The 23,308-nt window shown below is 41.8% G+C and overlaps 1 long non-coding RNA gene across 1 annotated transcript in view; it reads right to left on the reverse strand.

Annotated features, from left to right (window-relative positions):
• Window positions 1-371: 371 nt before the first annotated feature.
• LOC140198876 (uncharacterized) overlaps window positions 372-23,308 on the reverse strand; it is a 106,081-nt gene continuing 83,144 nt past the window's right edge. Inside the window, exon 3 of the long non-coding RNA XR_011886279.1 lies at window positions 372-487. This is a non-coding gene — a long non-coding RNA (uncharacterized lncRNA). The remainder of the gene's footprint in view (window positions 488-23,308) is intronic.

The raw sequence follows: 23,308 nt of genomic DNA on the forward strand, positions 1-23,308 counted from the left end.
AATGTCAGTAAGGAGTTGATTCTGGACTTAAGAAAGGGTAAGATGACACCCCTGTCCTCATCAAGGGATTAGTAGTGGATAGGGTGAGCCGTTTCAAATTCCTGGGCATTAACATTTCCTATCATCTACCCTGGGCCCAGCATACTGATGCAGTTACAAAGAAGCCATGACAGTGGCTATATTTGATTAGGAATTTGAGGAGAATTAGTATGTCAGCAAAGACACTCGCAAATTTCTACAGATATACCGTGGAGAGGACTCTAACTGGTTGCATCACAGCCTGGTATGGACAGGCCACTGCACGGGATCGAAAAAGCTGCAGAAAGTTGTATACTCAGCCAGTTCCATCATGAGCACTAACCTCCCCAGCATCCAGGACACTTTCAAAAGGCAATGCCTGAAAAAGCCAGCATCCATCATCAAGGTCCCCCATCGCCCAGGACATGCCCTCTTCTCCTTCATACCATCAAAGAGGAGATACAGGAACCTGAAAACACACAGACAACTTTTCAGGAACAGCTTCTTCCCTCTGTCATCAGATTTCTGAATAGACACTGAGATCTATGAACATTACCTCAGTATTTTCCCTCTCTTTTTGCACAGCTTATTTAATTTAGTTTTCTATATACTTTTTATTGTAATTTAGAATCCGAATCAGAATCAGGTTTATTATCACCGGCACGTGACGTGAAATTTGTTAACTTAGCAGCAGCAGTTCAATGCAATACATAATCTAACAGAGAGAAAAAAATAATAATAAAAAATAAAATAAAAATAATAATAATAAGCAAGTAAATCAATTACGTATGTTGAATAGATTGTTTTAAAACATGCAAAAACAGAAATACTGTATATTTTTTAAAAGTGAGATAGTATCCAAAGATTCAATGTCCATTTCGGAATCAGCTGGCAGAGGGGTAGAAGCTATTCTTTATTACTATAGTTTTTTTCACTATGTATTGTACTGTACTGCTGCTGCAAAACAACAGATTTCATGACATATGCTGGTGATATTACACCTGATTCTGATATCTGCATATTCTTTTATAGCCTGTGTTACAGTATAAGATTGGCAAAGAAGGAGAAGTTTGCTTTCACATAGTTTGGCCTTGTACAGTCATTTGATCACTATCACCGCAGGATGAAAGAGCGTAGCTACTGGAAAAGCACATCACAAGGAAAAAGTGTAAGATAATTTCACATGTGTAAAGTGCAGAGGAAGATTGACTCACGGTGAATCACATTAAAGCACAAGCATTTTGTATACACTCTGACACAGAAAGGACAACCCTCCCACAGACCTTCCACAACACTCCAGATACCCATTTGTCATAGTTTTGCCACAGGCAACCACAATAATTTTATTTTTTCCTTTCTTCTATTAAAAAGATCAATACAGAGGTTTCCAAAGAGTCTCGAGTTATTATAAGATAGAGCTGCTGTTTAATCACAGATGAAAGTATTGGTTGTCATTAGCTGCATAATTGATCTGGAAAGACAGCAGACATACTGAAAGTAGTTATAAATTTCCATCTGACCATCATTGACCAGACACTGTCCACTGACCTTTCACCTTAAAGATAATTAGGTATGGATAACAGATTACTGTAGCACAAGAAAAAAATGTTGGATCAAAGATATTCAATAACAGAATTCTTAAAAATCAATGATAAAGTTTAGAGGAGGAAATTTCATTGGCTTGAAAGAACCAGAATGTGTAGAAATGAACGCAAGAGGCAGCCAAAACTCGAGCTTATGTTTTTCATTGGTTTCCCAGAAACAAATTATACTGCCATATTTCTGAATTGTGGATTGAATACATTATATCATTCTTAAAACTAAACAAGATTGTTTGTTTTCCTTTGAATTTTTTTCTAATGTATGTGTCTATTGAAGTATGTTTGTTGGTCATTGTAATTTTTTTCAAATATATTAATATTTCTTGACATTGTCAGTCATCCTGTGTTTTTGGCAGATCTAAAATTTACACGACAATATCACACCAAAAGGTACTGGTTCCTACTGAGCTTTACAATGGCCCTGTCAGAATTTGAGTTGGTTACCTCACCGGGGTTTATTTTGTTGCTTTTTTCGTCCACCTTATTTCACTCTTTTAGTCACCAATAAATCATTTCTTTATGCTCAACTCATCTCTTTTATTCTTAGCATCATTCTAAGCCATAAGGTTTAGCCCCTCAGCTCAATTTGGAAAATATATTTTGGCAACAAAAGAATCTTTCATTGATTTACTTAGTGTTGGAGGATCATATAAACTTCAGGTCCAAACACAGAGCTTAATTTTGGGAAACCACCAATTTATAGTTTGTAGACCCTTATTAGAGGCAAACAATTTAAGTCAGAAGTTTTATTTAAGAACTTGCTATTTCCTGGCCTGATTTGCATGTGGAAAATTTGGGAGTTTCCTGGGTAGGTACAGAAAGGATTGGGCTAGCACATGAGCTCAGAAATCCTCTGATTTTCTTTCATTTCTTCATTCATGGGACATCACCAATAAGGCTAGGAGTTGTCCATCTCTACCAAGCCCATGAGTCAATCATATCAGTGATAATGAAATGACATATAGGTCGAGCTGGGAAGGATAGCAGATTACCTTCATCAAGGACCCCCACCACCCAGGCCATGTTCTTTTCTCACTGCTGCCATCGGAAAGGAGGTACAGGAGCCTCAGGTCCCACACCACCAGGTTCAGGGACAGTTATTAACCTTCAGCCATCGGGCTTCAGGGATAACTTCACTCACCTTATTGCTAAACTGATTCCAGAATCTATGGACTCACTTTCAAGAACTCTACAACTCATGTTTTAATATTATTTACTGTTTTCTATTTTCTATTTTCTATTTATGATTTATAATTTAAATTTTTAATATTTACTAATCATAACTATTTTTAATATTTTTAATATTCAACATTTGTAATCCAGGGAGTGTGAAGCACAGAATCAAATATCGCTGTGCTGATTGTATGTTCTAGTACCAATTGTTTGGCAACAATAAAGTATAAAAAAAAGTTTTTTCGTACTTGCATAGTTTTTCTTTGTTTGAACCTTGGTTGTTTTTTCCATAATTTTTCATTGATTCTACTGTATTTCTTTAAGATTCAAAATTCAAGATGTCACTTCCAGTACACAAGTGTAAAGGAAAACAAAACAATTGTTACTCTGGATCTAAAGCAGCACAAAAAAACCCAATAAGATAAAGAACACTAATAAAAACACAATAAATGTAAGTACATAAGATAGCTTGTATACATAAATGGACTGTATATCTATAAAGAGACGCTCTGCACAGGAGCGCCTGTGCATAAGGTGACTGACAGGAAATGATAAAGTAATGCTGGTTGGAGGTGTGGAGGGATGGGTTAGCAGATGGAGGGGTTGATCAGTCTTGCTGCTTTGGGGAAGTAATTGTTTTTGAGTCTGGTGGTCTTGGCCTGGATGCGACGTAGCCTCATCCCTGACGGAAGTGAGACAAACAGTCTATCAGCAGGGTAGCCATGAGCTGGGGGTCATTGTATCTATTATGAATGCCCTCAAGAAAATGGATCTCAGTGTAGTACATAGTGACATATATTTACTTTGAAAATAACTCTGATTACACTTTAATATTGTCTTTTACAATCCCTGGTAAATACACGAGGCCCTGGCGTTTTCCCTCGATGGGCTAAATAACTTAGAGAACAGCCACCTCTACTGACAGGAAAGTGAGTTAAAAGCACAGCAAGGTCACCCATATATTTCCTCCAACTGAGTCCCCTTGTTGCTAAAATCATAAACAACACTCAAATCATTGCATTCATCTTGTTGAGAACTTGTACTGTAAGTGATGTCTCTTTATTGACGATAAGCAGCCAAACATAAACCACAGAGCCCAAACTGGGTCAACAGTAGCTCCTATAAACTTGGAGGGGTTTTCCATCTACCTACCACAAAAAAAATCTAAAATAGGCAATGGGCAGGATTGATGCTGGAAAATCGCTAGTTTGGCTCACCTTACTAAGCCACTAAGTTTACACAGGTTAAAGTATTTTCGTGTCCATTTTGTATCATTATGGAAATATTCAATTTGTGCCAAGTTGTGTGTGTTTGTTACTGGAATCCCTTAAGTGCGAATTTTAGAGGTGATCCATTGAATATGATTTTCATTGAAGCCCAATAGTAACACTATCAAATTTTTCAGAAAATAAATCACTATCTTGTTACAATATAAATTGTTCAGCAGTGTTTCTAACAATTGCAGATTCAGGCTATTCTGCGTAAGAGTTCTGCCAATATTGGAAGACTTGCAGCTCGCCCTGATTAGAAGACCCAAAAGACTCTCCAGATACTATTTGACCACAACAGGATACATTTATTGATCTATCATGTATGAAATTAATTCCCAATAGAGTTAATGAGAATTCTGTCAGAAGTGGAATCCTCCCCAATATCTCCTAATATTCCTATCTCAAGACCAATGTTATCCAATGAAAGTTCCCACCTTCAACCTCATTACTCACGATCACGAGAGCTGGGCTTTGAGTTCCATTAGCTCACTGTGGGTTGGACATTATCCCTGAGATTCCAGAATTCTATCTGCCAAACTGTTTAAATGCAGGCAACCCTGCAACTAATTGGTTTGACCAGGACTTCTCAGGTTTAATGAAAGAATCCAAACAAACAACACACACTCTCTTAAAGAGAATGTGTCAGTTTTAAGAGGCCTTGGGATTTCACCTCTGAAATTGCTTGTCTCATAAATCAAGCAACCCAATTGCAGGTATGATTGGCAGGGCAGCATCCTAATCAAAAATGAAGCTGCCTCCACTCTCCATTTGCTGCAATTTTCCACACCTGATTTATGCTATTTAACTCCTACAGTACTTCTAATCTTTATTTTTTGGAAAATAAATACTTGATAATATTCTTCCCAGGATCAATAAGACCGATTTGCAAATTATTTTGTGATTTATCTGTCTTATTATTACACCAATAAGCTAATGATCTACTAAATGACAGGAGCTTCCATAAAGTACAACTCCTGGACAATGGGGATAGTTGGGTTGAGTCGTTCTCCTGTCTTGGCAATTCACTTGCAAACGTTTCGTCACCATATGTATGGTGACAAAATATTTGAAAGTAAATTACCAAGATCAGAAAATAATTCAGTACAACCATCAACCACCTGAGCTACACATTTTCTGATTTCCAATGAGGATAGTGGTGGTGGAGGAGAGGAAGGCCAACTTGAATTTTCTACAGAGAGCTCACATTAGATCAGATTAGATTAGATTATGAGGACACTCAGTCCTCGTTTATTGTCATTTAGAAATGCATGCATGCATTAAGAAATGATACAATGTTCCTGCAGAGTGATATCACAGAAAAACAGGACAAACCAAAGACTAACACTGACAGAACTGCATACTTATGTCATATAGTTACAGCAGTGCAAAGCAATACCATAACTTGATAAAGAGCAGACCATGGGCACAGTAAAAAAAAGTCTCAAAGTCCTGATCAACTCCCAATAGTCCCTGATAGCAGGCGGCAAAAGGGAGAAACTCCCTGCCATAAACCTCCAGGCACCGACAACTGCTGATGCATGGGAAGCACCCGACCCCAGCCGACACTGAGTCCGTCCGTCCGAAAACTTCGAGCCTCCGACCAGCCCCTCCGATACAGCCTCCTGAGTGCCATCCTCTGCCGAACACTTTCGACCTCGCCCCAGCTGCCAAAACAAGCAAAGCCAAGGATTCAGGGCCTTCTGCTCTGGAGATTCTGGACCACACAGTAGCAGCAGCAGCAGCGAAGCAGGCATTTCAGAGGTTTCTCTAGATGTTCCTCCATACTCTCATGTCTGTCTCCATCAAATCAGAATTATGCACAGTACCCTACTTGACATATAACAGATGTCATTCACCAGAGTGGCCGTGCGCACTGCGTCGCACTGCCATCTTCTCCTCTTCCTCCTCACGTGGATAAATGGCATCATTACCACAATGACCCTATGACTTGCCGATTGAAGTTGACATTACTTGTGGCACTTTTGCCTCATATTCACAAAGTAAAGGTTTTGATCCTAATCTAGGGACTTAAACTTCTAATGCACATTCCAGTTTAGGGAGAGTATTGAGAGCTAGGTGTGCCATTAAACTGAGGCACGCTCACCTTTTCCAGTAAAAGATTCCTTGACACTAGTTTAAGAAGATGTTCTAGCCAATATCTATTACTCAACCAACATCACTAGTTAATTGACTGTAAAATAATACTGCAGATACTGAAGACCTGAGATAAAAGCAAAAAAGTTTACATATACTCACCATGCCAGGCAGTATCTATGAAGAAAGAAGTAGACTTCATGTTCAGGTTACTTTATCGAGATAACTTACAAACCTTCAACACTATCTCTTAACCAGCACCAACTTTATCTGTTTCATTCATTTATTCTTAGTCTCTATCCTATCACCGACATCCCCTTTATTCTCAGCACTCCTTGCCCTTCAGGGCAAATATAAACTTTTCTCAGTTCTGATTGAGAAAGGTCATTAACCTAAAATGGTAATTCTGTTACTTTGTTCTCCACAAATGCCGCCTGAAAGACTGATTATTTCCAGTAAGCTCTATTTTATGTTTATTTAGCCATATACAGTACAGTGCAAAAGTCTTAGCCACATATATACATAGCTAGAGTTTTGTCAATGTGGAGCAGAAAGCGAGTTTGTAAATCTGACAGGAGCAAAGGATGTTGGGAGTGGCGAAGGTGGAGTGGGTCAGGAGGTGTGTGGGTCAGGAGGCAGAGAAGTAGTACCAGGGGCAGGGGGTGGGGTGGCACAGGTGCAGGCACACCCAGCCCTGAGGCACCAGAAAAGGTCTTTTAATTCCAATCAATTGGTTTATTGATCATTACAGAATGTCTCTTTGCTGCTTCCCGCTCCCTCCTCTCTCCCTGCCCCCTTCCTACTCTCAGTTCACAATCGAAACCCATATCAAAATCAAGTTTATCATCACTCACTTATGTCATGATTTTTTTTTGCGGCAACAGTACTGTGCAATACACAGAATTACTGCAGTACTGCGCAAAATGTTTTGGGCACTCTAGCGACACATATATACTACACATCAGTGAGTTCTGCACCCATCATGACGCTAAGTTCTTCTTTCATTGCCTCCATTTTCATGCCTACTTCATTGACAAGGACTCTCCAGTCTGCACCAATGACCCCTTACATCTTCAACTCTCTTCCTCATCCTGGATGCCTGGCTCTAGTCTCCTGCCTGCTCTGGATCCTTTCATTGCCAACTGCTGATGAGACATCAACCATCTTGACTTTAACATCCCTCTATCCAATTCCAACCTCTCTCCTTCTGAATGCACTGCTCTCCACTCCTTCCACAGTAATTCTAACCTCATCACCAAGCCCACAGACAAGGAGGGTGCGGTAGTAGTCTGGCAGACTGACCTCTACCTCGCTGAGGCCAGGCAACAACTCTCAGACATCTCCTCTTACTTACCTCTTGAATGGGAGCCCGCTAAGGAGCCATGTGTGATGTGTCACCCACACATCACTGACCTTATTAACTCTGGGGATCTCCCATCCACTGCCAGTAACCTCATAGTTCCCTTACCCAGCACTTCCCGTTTCTACCTCCTACCCGAGATCCATAAATCTGCCTGTCCACGTAGACCTGTTGCTTCTCCTTGTTTCTGCCCCACTGAACTCATTCTTGCAACCATGACTCAGCTTTATCCCCCCTGGTTCAGTCCCTTCCTCCCTACATCCGTGACACTTCACATGCTTTGGATCTTTTCAACGATTTCAGGTTCCCTGGCCCAATCGTCTCATTTTCATAATGGTTGTCCAGTCCCCATGCACCTTGATCCCCATCAGGAGGGCTTTAAGGCTCACCACTTCTTTCTAGATAACAGACCCAACCTGTTCCACTCCACCACCACTACCCTCCGTCTGACAGAACTGGTCCTCACTTTCAAAAATTTCTCCTCTGGCTCCTCCCATTTCTTCCAAACAAAAGGTGCCTTTTTGTTGCCTACATGAAACAGTCTATGTTCCAAGCCCACAGCGGTATCTCTCCCCAACTTTTCCTACGCTACATCGACGACTGCATTGGTGCTGCTTCCTGCACGCATACTGAGCTCGTTGACTTCATTAACTTTGCCTCCAACATCCACCCTGCCCTCAAATTTACCTGGTCCATTTCCGACACCTCCCTCCCCTTTCTTGATCTCCTATCTTGGTAGACAGTTTATCTGATACCTTTTACCACTCCTCTTTCCAATTCCAACCTCACTCCTTCTGAATACATAACAGATTCTCAAAACTACCTGGACTATACCTCTCCCACCCTGGCACTTGTCAAAAGGCCATGTCATTCTTTCAGTTCCTCTGTCTACACCTTATCTGCTCTCAGGGTGAGACTTTTCATTCCGGAACTAATGAGATGTCCTACTTCTTCAAAGAAAGAGGCTTTTCTTCCTCCATCCTCACCCACATCTCTTCCATTTCATGCGTGACTCCCCACACCCTACCCTCCCGCCACCCCACCAGGGAAAGGGTTTCATTTGTCCTCACCTATCACCCCAGTAGCCTTCGTGTCCAGCGCATAATTCTCCATAACTTCTGCTATCTCCAGTGGGATCCCACCACCAAGCACATCTTTCCCTCCCCCCACCCCCACCTTCTGCTTTCCACAGAGTTCACTCTCTATGCCACTCCCTTGTCCACTCACCCCTCCCCTCTGATCTCCCTCCTGGCACTTATCCTTGCAAGCAGAACAAGTGTCATACCTGTCCCCACACCTCCTCACTCGCTGCTATTCAGGGCCCCAAACAGTCTTTCCAGGTGAGGCAACAATTCACCTGAGTCTCTTACGGCCATCTACAGTACCTGGGGCTCCTGGTGTGGCCTCCTGTATATCAGTGAGACACAACGTAGACTGGGAGACCGCTTCATCGAACAGCTACGCTCGATCCACCAGAGAAAGCATAATCTCCTGATGGCCACCCAATTCAATTCTACTTCCCATCCCCATTCCAACATCTACAGCCACATTGAGGCCACGCTCAGGTTAGAGGAGCAACACTTTACATTCCGTATGGGTAATCTCCAACCTGATTAGTCATTGATTTCTCGAACTTCTGGTAATTGGGCCCCCCCCCTTCACCATTCCCATTCCCGTCTCCCTCTCTCAATTCATCTCCTTACCTGCCCATCAACTCCTCTTTCTTCCATGGTCCTCTGCCCTCTTCTATCAGATTCCCCCTTCTCCAGCCCTTTTTCTCTTTCATCTATCAGCTTCCCAGTTCTTCACTTCACCCCACTCCCTCTCATGGTTTTACCTATATATTACCAATTATATATTAATGATTTAGATGAGGGAATTAAAAGTAACATTAGCAAATTTGCCGATGACACAAAGCTGGGTGGCAGTGTGAAATGTGAGGAGGATGTTATGAGAACACAGGGTGACTTGGACAGGCTGGGTGAGTGGGCAGATGCATGGCAGATGCAGTTTAATGTGGATAAATGTGACGTTATCCACTTTGGTGGTAAGAACGGGAAGGCAGATTATTATCTAAATGGAGTCAAGTTAGGAAAAGGGGAAGCACAATGAGATCTAGGTGTTCTTGTACATCAGTCACTGAAAGCTAGCATGCAAGTACAGCAGGCAGTGAAGAAAGCTAATGGCATGCTGGCCTTCATAGCAAGGGGAATTGTGTATAAAAGCAAAGAGGTCCTTCTGCAGCTGTACAGGGCCCTGATGAGACCACACCTGGAGTACTGTGTGCAGTTTTGGTCTCCAAATTTGAGGAAGGACATTCTTGCTACCGAGGGAGTGAAGCATAGGTTCACAAGGTTAATTCCCAGGATGGTGGGACTGTCATATGTTGAAAGATTGGAGCGAATGGGCTTGTATACTATGGAATTTAGAAGGCTGAGAGGGGATCTTATTGAAACATATAAGATTATTAAGGGATTGGACCCGCTGGAGGCAGGAAGCACGTTACCGCTGATGGGTGAGTCCAGAATCAGAGGCCACAGTTTAAGAATAAGGGGTAGGCCATTTAGAACAGCGTTGAGGAAAAACTTTTTCATCCAGAGAGTGGTGGATATATGGAATGCTCTGCCCCAGAAGGCTGTGGAGGCCACGTCTCTGGATGCTTTCAAGGAAGGGATGGATAGAGCTCTTAAGGATAGCGGAATCAAAGGTTATGGGGATAAGGCAGGAACTGGATACTGATTGTGGATGATCAGCCATGATCACAGTGAATGGCGCTGTTGGCTCGAAGGGCCAAATGGCCTGCTCCTGCACCTACTGTCTATTGTCTATCAGAATCAGAAACAGGTTTATTATCACCGGCATGTGCTGTGGAATTTATTAACTTAGCAGCAGCAGTTCAATGCAATAATTAATATAGAAGAAGAAAAAAATAATAATAAATAAATCAATCAATTACGGTATTCATATCCTGAATAGATTAAAAATAGTGTCAAAGCAGAAATAATATATATTTAAAAAGTGAGTTAGTGTTCACGGGTTCAATGTCCATTTAGGAATCGGATGGCAGAGGGGAAGAAGCTGTTCCTGAATCACTGAGTGTCTGCCGTCAGGCTTCTGCACCTCCTTCCTGATGGTAAGAAAAGGGCATGCCCTGGGTGCTGGAGGTCCTTAATAAAGGATGTTGCCTTTCTGAGACACTGCTCCTTGAAGATGTCCTGGGTACCTTGTAACATTTGAGCTATGCCTAGCCACCTTCTACTTCTCCCCCCACCTTCTTGTTCTAACTTCTCGTCTTCTTTTCCAAAGTACCCAAGATGGAGCTGACTAAATGTACAACCCACTGCAGCTTCTTTCGGTCCTGTGCAATAGACCCCGCCCCCATACCAGACAATGATGCAGCCTGTCAGAATGCTCTCCACGGTATATCTATAGAAGTTTTTGAGTGTTTTTATTGACATACCAAATCTCTTCAAACTCCTAATAAAGTATTATCGCTGTCTTGCCTTCTTTATAGCTGAATCAGTTGGGACCAGTTCAGGTCCTCAGAGATCTTGACACCCAGGAACTTGAAACTGCTCACTCTCTCCACTTCTGATCCCTCTATGAGGATTGGTATGCGTTCCTTTATCTTACCCTTCCTGAAGTCCACAATCAGCTCTTTCGTCTTACTGACATTGAGTGCAAGGTTGTTGCTGCATCACCACTCCACTAGTTAACATATCCCTGTACGCCCTCTTGTCTCCATCTGAGATTCTACCAACAATGGTTGTATTATCAGCAAACTTATAAATGGTATTTGAGCTATGCCTAGCCACCTTCTACTTCTCCTTACCCTCCCCCCACCTTCTTGCTCTAACTTCTCATCTTCTTTTCCAGTCCTGATGAAGGGTCTCGGCCCAAAATATCTGTCAGAGTTGACCATGGATATTGTGTCCTAGCTGTTTAGATACGCAAGCCTGGGCAGTACAATATGGAGGGCAAGCTGTTGCCCATGTAGCAAGCTCTCCCTTCCCATGCATCTGATGAACCCAAAGGAACAGCAGAGATCGACAGAGTTTGGTACCAGAAGCATCGCAGAAGTTGTCAGTCAACATTGAGCTCAATGTAGGACTGCCAGCTCCTGACATTTACTCCCGGGGTTTACTCCCGAAGCCTTCCCCATGAATGTGTACAGCCACAAGGCAGCGGAGGTCTAAGATCAGAGATTTCCTTCTCTTTTACATAGTACTCTATCTCATAACATAAATGAACATTTTTTTTTAATCCTCAGATTCCAGAAATCTGAAATAAGAAAAGAAACTAACAGAAACACTCAGCAGGCTTGGCATGTCAGATCAAAAATTTTCAGGACTGGGAAAAAGAGAAAATAAGTTAGTTATCAGTCGCAGAGAGAATGGGGGAGGATTGGTCAAGGAAAAATGGCCTGACAAGATGAGGCTAGGCTCATGGTGATGAGCTATTGATAGAGCCATTTGTTTGATAGGTTAACAAGGTCAATAAGTAAGAGAGAACCTACACAAAGGGACATGCTGCAAAAAAAGCAGAGCTGTAGATAATGCCCAGATAATCAGGGTTTTGACCTTAGATATTAACTCCATTTCTCTTAGCACAAAGACTGCTGGACTTGTTTACTGATTGGCTGCTATGATTGTGTGGTTGTCCAATACTATTGTACTGATTATAAAATACTTCTGCTGTCCTGAATATGTGAAAGAACCAATATAAATGCATGGGGCAACAACTTCAAGGAAGATGGCATGCAAAAGTAGAGAAAATATCACTAACAAGGACATATTCTGCAAAGAGTTATCAAGCTGGAAAAAGATTGTGCTATAATATTCACCATGTGGGTACATATCATAGCCAACATTGCTCATAGTCTAGTGCTTTTTATAGCAAAACTTATTCTTGTGGTCTGTTAATCAATGCAGATAGTTAAAATTTTGGAGTATCTTAACAGGGTCTGCTTGAATAAAGCACTCCAGCCTCTACTACATCATTTCACAGCAATAACTGATCAGCAAGTATTTAAGGTAATTTGGGCATATCAAAGGACTGTTCCCAGATCCAACAGAGTCTCATTGTCGAAATTGCATAAAAGAGCAACATGCTATTTCAAACAAGTTGTATAAGAAAGAGTTGCATTCAATTTGAATTTCCAAAACAGGAAGAAAATACATTTGAACAACTTCTTGACAATCGATGAGTATTCTTGTAGATCTCTTCTAGAATACTTAATACAATCTTATTTGGTTATATTTAAAGCTGATGTTGATAGGCTCCTGATTAATCAGGGCATCAATGTTTACAGGGAAAATATAGGAGAATAGGGGTTGAGAGATATAATAAATCAACCATGCTAGAATGGTGGAGCAGACTCGATAGGCTGAATGGCCTAAATCTGCTCCTGTGTCTTATGGTCTTATATTTTTGAGATAACTGTTATCCATTATACTATATTATGTTGACCTTCAAGTTTAATATCACCGGCATATGTTATGAAATTCATTAACTTTGAGTACAATGCAATACATAACAATGGAAAAAAAACAGTGAATTACAGTAAGTTTATCTATATAAAATATTTAAATTAAATAACTGGTGCAAAAATAGAAATTAAAAAGTAGTGAGGTAGTGTTCATGGGTTCAATGTCCATTCAGAAATTGGATGGCAGTGGGAAGAAGCTGTTCCTAAATTGTTGAGTGTGTGCCTTCAGGTTTCTGTACGTCCTTCCTGATGGTAGCAATGAGAACAAGGCGTGACCTGGAGGACGGGGATCCTCAACGATGGTGACCCCACCCTTCGGATGCATTGCTTCTTGAAGATATCCTGGATATTATGGAGGCTAGTGCCCATGCTAGAGCTGACTGAGCTCTATGCAGTTCACTTCAATCCTGTACAGTAGTCTCCCACACCAGACAGTGACGTAGCCAGCTAGAATGTTTTCCACAGTCATAAGGAAACGTCAAGATTTCACGTTCCAACCCAACTGTTTATTTTTTAAATTTTATTTATTTATGTAGAGATACAGCATGAAAAGGGTCCTTCCAGCACATAGAGCTGCAGCATCCAGCAAGCCACCTATTTAACATTGGCCTAGACTCAGGACAGTTTACATGTCCAATTAACCTACTAACCAGTACGTCTTTGGCCCATGAGAGGAAACCAGAGCACCCGAAGGAAGCCCAAAGGTCATGAGGAGAACATACAAACTCCTTACAGAAGGCTCCAGAATTGAATTCTGAACCCTGAGCACTAACCACTAACCTACCATGGCACACTATTTCTATTCGCATTTAAAGTCGGAAAACTCAATCATGTATCTCACGGCAAAGTATCAGAATGTGGGAGCTGCTTCTTCAAGTGATATCCAGTGACAAACTGATGAAGTGACCAAAATAATATGTTCAAGATCAAGAAAGCAACCATCTTCACAGAAATTTGCTGCATTCTCAGCAGTACTTCACTGACTTATTGAAAGATAGTCCAGTCCAAAGACCGACTCTGACAGATGTCTCCAAGTAACTGGGAGGTTGAGAGGATAGAGGAAACTGGTTGAGTTTGGTGGCATGGAGTGGAAGTGTAGGTGTTTCTGTCACCAGAACTTGGTCATGTTGACTGATTCTTTGGACTGTTAACTGCAGTATTTCCTGATGTTGAAGACCCAAGACCATGAGCATACTCCATAAAAAGATCGGCAAAGTTGCGGACAGTATTTCAGTGCTTTATAGAAGATGTGATATTTATGGATTTTATGGCCTGTTGGAACCTATCCACTTTTACCTTGTCTCCAAAATGCCTAAATAAAAAAAACAATAATTATCCAATGAAACTAGCATTTATTGCCCATTCTTAATTGGCACTGGAAACATAGTAACATGCCGCATCCTTGAACATTACGGAGGGTTGCTGATGACTTGCCAATTACATTTTATTCTGGAAGGTACTAAGCCCCGGAGAGCTACTGAACTCATAAGACATAGGAGTCTAATTATGATTCGGTCCATCAAGTCTACTCTGCAATTTCATCAAGGCTGATTTATTATTTCTGTCAACCCCATTGTCCTACCTTCCCGCATTACCTTTAGCGTCTTTATAATCAAGAAACTAGCAGGTGACCTGATGCAGGGTCTCAGCCAGAAAGGTCAACAGTTTACTCTCTTCCATTGATGCTGCCTGACCTGCTGATTTCCTCCAGCATTTTGTGAGTGTTGCTTGGATTTCCAGCATCTGCAGATTTTTTCATCTAAAAACATATCTCGTCTAAGAACCTATCAGTGTCCAGAGCCATCTGTGACAATGAATTCCACAGATTCACCACCCTGTGGCTAAAGAAATTCCTCCTCAACACTGTTCTAGAGGAATCCTTGTATTCTGAGGCTGTGCCGTCTGGTTCTAGGCTCCCCCACGTATGTTATGTAGGACTAGATGTTAATATCCCTTATTTGCACTCCTGAGACACGCTCCCTAGACTCTATGGGGTGGCCAAGGGAGTGGTGGCATCTTCTGGGTTATCAAGTGAGTGCCCTCTTTCCTCAGTCTTTCACTGATAAGCCCACGACACCTCCAGAGGGTTCAGCAGTGAATCCCGGTGTCCCGGGCTCACCCCCTAAATGCCTTTCACCCATTTGGGGGCCCAGATGGTAGCTAGCCCACAGAACCCCCAGTGGGGGTCTGTTCCCTCCTACCACCCTCTCTACATCCACTCTAACTAGGCTTTTCAATATTTGATAAGTTTCCATGAGATCATCCCTTGTTCTTCTAAACTCCGGCAAGTACGGGCCCAAAACCATCAAAATGTTCCTCATACTTTAACCCTTTCATTCCTGTAATTATTCTTGTGAACCACTTTGGGTGTTCGGAGTCTTGCATAGGAATAGGGCCATGATATCATAAGACAAAGGACCAGTGAGTCTACTCTGCCATTCCATCGTGACTGATTTATTATCCCCCTCAAACCCATTCTCCTGCATTCCCCCATAACCTTTGATGCCTTAGTAATCGAGAATCCATCATCATCCGCTTTAAGTTATCCCAATGACTTAGTCTCCACAGCCATCTGTAGCAATCAATTGAGGTAGAGAGAGAAAAATGCTCTATCACGATCCTGACTCATATCTTGTAGTTTGTAGAAATGTGACAGGAAGTGAGTAACTTGCTCCCAGGATATGCACCTACTCTTACAGGCACAATATTTATGTAACTGGTAGAATCGAGACATTAGTGACTACAGGATGGTGATAGTTCCTCTGCTCAGTACCTTTCACAGTGAAACATCACACATTTTTAGCTTGAAAAGAAGTGAATTCAACATTACAGAGTTTTCAAATCTCTTACTAGCCCTTCTTTCAGTTAATCCTGACGAAAGGTCTCAGCCCGAAACGTCAACTCTACCTCTTCCTAGAGATGCTGCCTGGCCTGCTGCGTTCACCAGCAATTTTTATGTGTGTTGCTTGATTACAGAGTTTTTGTTTATTTAGTTTTTCATGAAATACCAATCTTGACATTTTTGCATAAAGTTTCACCATAACTTGCTATTATTTTCTACTCTCTGCACTGTAATAATACGTATAGTTTAATGAAAAAGTTATGCATCTATTCCACACAGTGAGCTGAAGAAATCTGCTCCGCCACACACACAAAAAAATAGTACTGCAGCTGGTTCAATGCCTCATTAAAATGATTTTGAGACCTAGTGCTGATTCAAGATTGTATTCAAAGTATTATCAAAGAATGTATAAATTATACAATCTTGAGATTTGCTTGCTTACGGGTAGTTGCAAAGCAGAGAACCCAAAAGAACCCAATTTTTAAAAAATAAAGACCAACCCCCAATTCGCACAGATAAAGAGAGGAAAAAAACCAGTCATGCAAACAATCGAAGTGAGCAACAATAGCATTCCAAACCAAATTGAGTTCTTAGATGCAAATCTCTGGAAAGTAACTGCTTGAGGAAAGTAACAGTTTTTGAGTCTGGTGATCTTGGCACAGGTGCTATGTAGTGTCCTCCCTGAAGGGAATGGGTGAACAGGGCAGGTCATTTCTTTTATAATGTTACTGGCCTTTTACCGGCACCTTTCTCTATATACAATATGCCTTTGATGGTAGTAAGGTTGAGGCGGTGATGAGTTGGGCAGTTTTGGCTGCCAATTGCAGAGCCTACTTGTCCATTGCAGTGCCATTTTCATACCGTATAGTGATGTAGCATGTTAGAACACTCTCACCACACATCTGTAGAAGGACATGAGTCCTTCTGCATAGTCCAAATCTTTCCAGCCTCCTCAGAATGTAAAGGATGGTATAGGATGTGTTCTGGGACCATAACAGGATGTGCTTGGTGTGCACTCCCAGGAGTTTGAAACTGTCCTCAGTTTCCACTGCTTTCATATGCAAAGGGGGGTGTGAGTGGTGTGAGTTCTCCTGAAGTCGATAACCATCTCCTTTGTCTTGTTGACATTGAGGAAGAGATTATTTGCTTGGCATCAAGCCTTCAAGATCAACATGTACTGCCTCTCAGGAATTGCTCTTAAGAAGATAGTGTGAGCTACCTTCCTGATTTGGCGCTGTCCTTTTGGTGAAGGTACTCTCATCAGTGCTGTAGGCTACAGATCTACAGGATTTAGACCTATTGGTGATGAAGGACTGACAATATATTTCCAAGTCAGGATTGTGAATGATTTATAAAGGAACAGGAGATGGTGGCATCCCTGTGCACCTGCGGTCCTTGTCCTCCTTGGAGTTTCAAATTTGAGAGATGCTGTTGGAGAAGTGTGAGCAAGTATTTGCAGTATTCTTTATATAGGATGCAAACTGCACTGACTATATGCCAGAGAGGAGGGAGTGACTATTTTTGGATGATTGGTGATCTACTTTGTTCTGATGGAGTTGAGCTCTTGCTTGAGCTGCACACATCCAGGTAAGTTAAGAATATTCATTACACTCCTAAGTTGTGCCCTGTTGATGGTGAAGACCTACAGGATGTCACAAGGTAAGTTGCTAGCCCTATCAATGACTTATAGATAATGGAACATTTTGAAATCACAAGCTTCTGGGTACTCAGTATTTTATGTGTCATGTCTAGTTGAGTTTCTACTTAACGGTGACCTCTTGCTCCTCTGAGACATTGAAGACGAGGAACTCATTTATAACAATGCCAAGTAGGTAAATAGATTATTTCTTGTTGAAAATAATTATTTCCCTGACACTTGTGAGCACAACCATGACTACTTATCAGTCCTGAATGTTGTCAAGGTATTGCTTCATTGGCTGCTTCCTTTACTGAGGTCTTAAAATTAAATATTGAATATTCAGATCATAGGTAAATCAGCTGAAGATAGTTGAGTTTAGAATTGTGCCCATTAGTTTCCTGAGGCTGGAGCGAGTGATCTCTGATAACTACAAGCAGTTTCCCCTCTCGGGTTATGAGGGGGGCTACTAGTAGATTTTTATCTTGGATGGACATCGTGTTTCTTGGCCAAACACCTGAGAATCAGAAATACATGAAATATCCTTGAGTTTGTTCTTCTGTCCTACTGGTAGTCTCCTCCCACAGCAGAGCTTGAAACAGAGTAACCCACACAAAATGCTGGAGGAACTCAATGGATTGGGCGGCAACCTGTGGAGAGGAGTAAGCAGTTGATGCTTCAGGCCAAGACCCTAAATCAGGATTCTTCAGGACACTCTTGAAACAGAGTAGCTGTTTAGAGAGTTGCGTGTTGGGTAGGCAAATTATATGGCCTGCCTCATATGAGTAGGTCCTTTCTGTTGGGGATGTTCACCTGGGAGAGGACCCTGACTATATTTCACTTATTCTTCCAGAGAATTTGGAGCATTTTTCAAAGCGAGCATTGGCAGTAATGTATCAGTGTTTCATCGTACCTTCCCCAAGTAGAAACATACAAGAAGGCATGGATCACTTCTGTTTGCAAATCATGAATTTTGTGTCAGGTCTGAGGCCTTGATCTTCAGACACCCTGTTCCCCAATCACCAAAAGTCATGATGCTCCATTGAAGGTGCTGATCAATTTCTTCATTGCTATCAACCTTTGCCAGAACATGATATGGTTTGTGATCCACATTTCCCAGAGTCTCACCAGGGTTGTGATTAATGATGCAGAGACAGCAGGCTGGTGGGGGCCTTTGACTCATGGATGTTGAGTGTAAAAGCCATCTTCTCTGACGCTTCAGTGAACAAATCGCCAATAGCTTAACACAGGGATTCCCAACTTGAGGTCCATGGACCCCATGCTTAATGCTATTAGTCCATGGCATAAAAAAGGTTGGGAACCCTGGTCTAGAGCTCAGCCAAGGAGCATAGGAAAACACAAGCATCCTCTGCATATTGCAGCACAGTAACCAAGATTTCAGCAAGGTTGGTTCTGGAATGCAGTCTCAATGTGGGTTGATTTGTCCTGAGGGTTAGCTCCACCCAAGGGAAATCTGTTTGCAACTTCAAACAGATCTGTTTACAACTTCAAGTAAACAAGACTGAGAAAAGTGTCAGAGCAGTAGTGCAGCCCTGCTTAACACTATCTTCATTGAGAAGGGCTGCACTGTGAACTCATTGGTTAGTATCATGACTTGAATAAAATATGGTGCAAATATAGAACAAGGGCAGATTTCTGTGAGCAGCTGAATTTGAGGAAGATATCCCACAGACACAAAAGATTCTGCTGATGCTGGAAATCCAGATTAGCACACACAAAATGCTGAAGGAACTCGGAAGGTCAGGAAGCATCTATGGAAAGGAATAAAGAAGGCCAAGATCCTTCATCAGAACTGGAAAAGAAGATGAAGGAAGGGGAATGAGTACAAGCTGGAAGGTGGTAGGTGCAGCCAGCTGAGGGGAGAAGGTGGGTGGGTGGGGGAGGATCAAAGTGTGAAGCTGGGAGGTGACAGGTGGAAAAGATAAACATAGGACATAGAACATAGAATAGTACAGGATATTACAGGCCCTTCAGCCCACAATGTTGTGCCAACCCTCAAACCCTGCCCCCCATATAACCCCCCCACCTTAAGTTCCTCCATATACCTGTCTAGTAGTCTCTTAAACTTCACGAGTGTATCTGCCTCCACCACTAACTCAGGCAGTGCATTCCATGCACCAACCACTCTCTGAGTAAAAAAATTTCCTCTAATATCCCCCTTGAACTTCCCACCCCTTACCTTAAAGCCATGTCCTCTTGTATTGAGCAGTGGTGCCCTGGGGAAGAGGTGCTGGCTATCCACTCTATCTATTCCTCTTATTATCTTGTACACCTCTATCATGTCTCCTCTCATCCTCCTTCTCTCCAAAGACTAAAGCCCTAGCTCCCTTAATATCTGATCATAATGCATACTTTCTAAACCTGGCAGCATCCTGGTAAATCTTCTCTGTACCCTTTCCAATGCTTCCACATCCTTCCTATAGTGAGGTGACCAGAACTGGACACAGTACTCCAATTGTGGCCTAACCAGAGTTTTATAGAGCTGTATCATTACATCGCGACTCTTAAACTCTATCCCTCGACTTATGAAAGCTAACACCCCATAAGCTTTCTTAACTACCCTATCTATCTGTGAGGCAACTTTCTGGGCTCTGTGGACATGTTCTCCCAGATCCCTCTGCTCCTCCACACTACCAAGTATCCTGCCATTTACTTTGTACTCTGCCTTGGAGTTTGTCCTTCCAAAGTGTACCACCTCACACTTCTCCGGGTTGAACTCCATCTGCCACTTCTCAGCCCACTTCTGCATCCAATCAATGTCTTTCTGCAATCTTTGACAATCCTCTACACTATCTACAACACCACCAACCTTTGTGTCGTCTGCAAACTTGCAAACCCACCCAAAGTGCTGAAGAAGGAATATGATAGGTGAAGAGAGTGGACCATGGGAGAAAGAGAAGGAGAAGGGGCACCAGAAGGAGTTGATTGGCAGGTGAGGAGAAGAGAAGGGGTAAGAAGGGAGCTGGAAGGAGGAAGGGAAAGATTACCAGAAGTTAGAGAAATTGATGGTTCATGCTGTCAAGTTGGAGGTATTTCTCCTCCAACCTGAGAATGGTGTTATCGTTGCAGTAGAAGAGGCCGTGGACAGACATGTTGGAATGGGAAGGGGATTTGAATTAAAATGTTGTCCACCAGGAAATCTTGCTTGTTGGGGACAGATCTTCCCTAATTTTGGATTTGAAGGCTTTTAGTGAGGTTAAAAGTGCCCATTTATGTGTGTGCTTTTTTGGAGTAGACTTCTTCTTAGGCCCATCACCCCTACTGGGGCATAAACTGTCAACAGCAGCTCACCATACTCCTCTGTCCGGGGCCAGTCTTTCAAGTTTTTCCAGATGCGGCCCACCTTCTTGGTGTATCCTTCCTCTCTCAGGGATGAGGTCTTTGGAGCTTCTGTCGGCATTTCTGTAGCACTGGGTTTTTATGGAATTGGGTTGTTAGCCCCGTGCCCAAGCTGCCTCCTTTCACAGCCAGGCTTGGGATCATCCATAGCTGAGATTTTTGGAGTAGTGCAGAAAAAAAATTGTGTCTACTGTGTTTCTAGATGGATTAATCCATGCTATAATTCAGAACTGCACTTAACTCTCAGATAAGGAGAGGACTGCAAGGTCAAGCCATCTTATCAACCATTTAACCTCAACAAATTGGTTAAATAATTGCCTGCCTTTTGTGTGTCCTTTTTTAACCATTTCTTTTAATTTGCTGTTGAATTGTATTAAAGCTGCCAATAGAAGTTAAGGAGATGACATGACCTTGAAATTGAGAAAGAGCAATTCTGTACCCAAAACCAATAATACACAACATTTAGTGTTTTCATTGCTGAGTTCCCTCAGTAATTTATTTTCCAATATGTAAGGATATTGAATGAACAGCCTGAGGAAAAAAAGATAAAATTTCAGCGTATGTCATACTGATGGGGAGAAGTTAAGTGAAAGATCAGATACGTAAGTCATCAGTATAGCTGACGTGTTCAGAGCTAAACAATGACAATTAATATGGTTGACACAATGTTGAAGTTATTTGTGCATGCTTGCTCACTTAACAAGGAAACAGGAGACTTTTTTTAAATCAATCACAGTTTGTTAAACAGCATTCGGTGCAGATGAATTTCCAAAAAAGACTCTAAAATGGGCATTATGCCTGTTTATACATTACAGCTGCCAGTGAGAGATGAGAAATGAAATGACCCTTTTGGGATTAGCAATCTGTTTGGGATCCTTGGAGCTGACTCAGAATCCCACAGATTTTACACCCCATCTATTTTATTTCCCGGAAAACAGATAGAACAGAGTCCAATGAGCCTCATTAGAATAGGTGAATTAAAGCTGGGCCAATGTAAAACCATGTGGAAAAATATTCGGCGGCCTTCCGTAGTAGTCAGTATCTTCGAATCTTTTTACTATGTCTCAATGTATTTCTGTTCCCAATTAGGGGATGGATTAATGAAAGTACATGGCTTTCAATAAACAGGTTCATCTCAATTTCATTATTCAGGGCATCTGACTTAATATGAATTACAGGGTTTACCGAAGAAGGTTATGTCACCACCACATCTGTTAATTCTCAATCAGCCTTCACTCTTTTCGAGCTCTGTTCATGTAGCTTTCAGAGGTAATTGGAAAAGTGTTGTCTGCCATTTTCAGACAAAAGCATACTTGTGTAAACTCTTCAAGTAGTACGTTCCTATGTAGTAGTCTGATTCTGTCAGGCTTTGCTTTCTCGTATTTCCTCATGACATTGAAGGAGGCTGTTGAGCCCACTGAGTGTCCATGACTGCACTCTGACATTTTCATTCTATCTCATTGCTCCACTTACATCCCAGTAAGCCATTCTATGCCCATCAACTTGTCTTATCTATCTACCCGGCATGGTGTCATAGCAGCTCTTATGGCCAATGTTTGATTTCACCACAGTCTGTGAGGAGTTTGTACATTCTCCCCATGAATGTGTGGGTTTCCTCTGGGTGTTCTGGATTCCTCCCACATTCCAAAGACAAGGTTAGGGTTAGTAAAGTTGTGGGCAGGCTATGCTGGCGCTAGAAGGACTGGCCCAGCACAATCCTCACTGATTTGATGTGATGCAAATGACACATTTCACAGTGTTTTGATGCACATGTGACAAATAAGCTCATATTTATCTTTATCTATATCATTCAAAGTCTAATTTACATTTTCTTATGTTTAACGTTCATTCAGTCTTTGGGGCAGTCCTCTGGTTTCATGGATGTTTGCGAAGAAAAAGCATTTCAGGATGTATATTGTATACATTTCTCTGACGTTAAATTGGACCTTTGAACCTTTGAATTTACAGCAACTTGCCAAATTGGTTTAAGAGTAACCAAATGAAGAAAAAGTAAATAGTAACAAGCATTTAAACAGCAACAGAGTCAAGATAAACTGAGCAGGAAGATGGTGTTGAGGTCAAGACTGGATCAGCAATGAACTGAGTAACTAGCAGAGCATGCCCAAAGTGTCAATTGGCCTCTTCTGGTTCCTAGTTGCTCAATTTTTCCATTCGTGTCTGAAATGATTTTCTTCAATTTTGGCCGAGGCAGTAACTGTTTATTTTAAATATGTAACTCTCACTTCGGCTAGCGGCTTAATATAGGGGATGATAGCACCCCCTCCCCAGCCCGGCCAAACTTAAGAAATCTCATTAGGGTGGATGCTGCATGATGTGTCCCCTGTTACAAATCAGAACCACGAAATAACAAACAGTACACAGTATGCGATTAAACGATTGAGCTTTATAATTCTTAATTTGACTATAGGGTTAGTAAAGAAACAAAAAAAAAGAAAAGGGCCCAT

Source organism: Mobula birostris, chromosome 6 (genome assembly GCF_030028105.1).
Source record: "Mobula birostris isolate sMobBir1 chromosome 6, sMobBir1.hap1, whole genome shotgun sequence".
Taxonomy (NCBI): domain Eukaryota; kingdom Metazoa; phylum Chordata; class Chondrichthyes; order Myliobatiformes; family Myliobatidae; genus Mobula; species Mobula birostris.